This window comes from Schistocerca cancellata, chromosome 5, assembly GCF_023864275.1.
Source record: "Schistocerca cancellata isolate TAMUIC-IGC-003103 chromosome 5, iqSchCanc2.1, whole genome shotgun sequence".
In the NCBI taxonomy this organism is placed as follows: domain Eukaryota; kingdom Metazoa; phylum Arthropoda; class Insecta; order Orthoptera; family Acrididae; genus Schistocerca; species Schistocerca cancellata.
Window position 1 is genome coordinate 62,640,023 of NC_064630.1, and position 1,339 is coordinate 62,641,361.

A 1,339-nucleotide genomic window follows, 5' to 3' on the forward strand; every position below is an offset into this window, starting at 1 on the left:
TCAGTAGTTGCAGGGGCAACAGTCTGGATGATTGCCTGATCTAGCCTTGTAACACTAACCAAATCGGCCTTGCTGTGCTGGTACTGCAAACGGCTGAAAGCAAGGGGAAACTACAGCCGTAATTTTTCCCGAGGGCATGCAGCTTTACTGTATGGTTAAATGATGATGGCGTCTTCTTGGGTAAAATATTCCGGAGGCAAAATAGTGCCCCATTCGGATCTGCGGGCGGAAACTACTCAAGAGGACGTCGTTATCAGGAGAAAGAAAACTGGCATTCTGCGGATCGGAGCGTGGAATGTCAGATCCCTTAATTGGGCAGGCAGGTTAGAAACTTAAAAAGGGAAATGGATAGGTTAAAGTTAGATATAGTGGGAATTAGGGAAGTTTGGTGGCAGGAGGAACAAGACTTTTGGTCAGATGAAAACAGGATTATAAATACAAAATCAAATAGGGGTAATGCAGAGGTAGGTTTAATAATGAATAAAAAAATAGGAGTGCGGGTAAGCTACTACAAATAGCATAGTGAACGCATTATTGTGGCCAAGATAGACACGAAGCCCACACCTACTACAATAGTACAAGTTTATATGCCAACTAGCTCTGCAGATGATGAAGAAATTGATGAAATGTATGATGAAATAAAAGAAATTATTCAGGTAGTGAAGGGAGACGAAAATATAATAGTCATGGGTGACTGGTATTCGAGAGTAGGAAAAGGGAGAGAAGGAAACATAGTAGGTGAATATGGATTGGGGAAAGAAATGAAAGAGGAAGCCATCTGGTAGAATTTTGCACAGAGCATAACTTAATCATAGCTAACGCTTGGTTCAAGAATCATAAAAGAATGTTGTACACATGGAAGAATCCTGGAAATACTAAAAGGTATCAGATGGATTATATAATGGTAAGACAGAGATTTAGGAACTAGGCATTAAATTGTAAGACATTTCCAGGGGCAGATGTGGACTCTGAACACAATCTGTTGGTTATAAGCTGTAGATTAAAACTAAGGAAACTGCAAAAAGGTGGGAATTTAAGGAGATGGGATCTGGACAAACTGATTAAACCAGAGGTTGTACAGAGTTTCAAGGAGAGCATAAGGGAACTATTGTCACAAATGGGGGAAAGAAATACAGTAGAAGAAGAATGGGTAGCTCTAAGGGATGAAGTAGTGAAGGCAGCATAGAATCTAGTAGGTAAAAAGACGAGGGCTAGTAGGAATCCTTGGGTAACAGAAGAAATATTGAATTTAATTGATGAAAGGAGAAAATATAAAAATGCAGTAAATGAAGCAGGCAAAAAGGAATACAAACGTCTCAAAAATGAGATCGACAGGAAG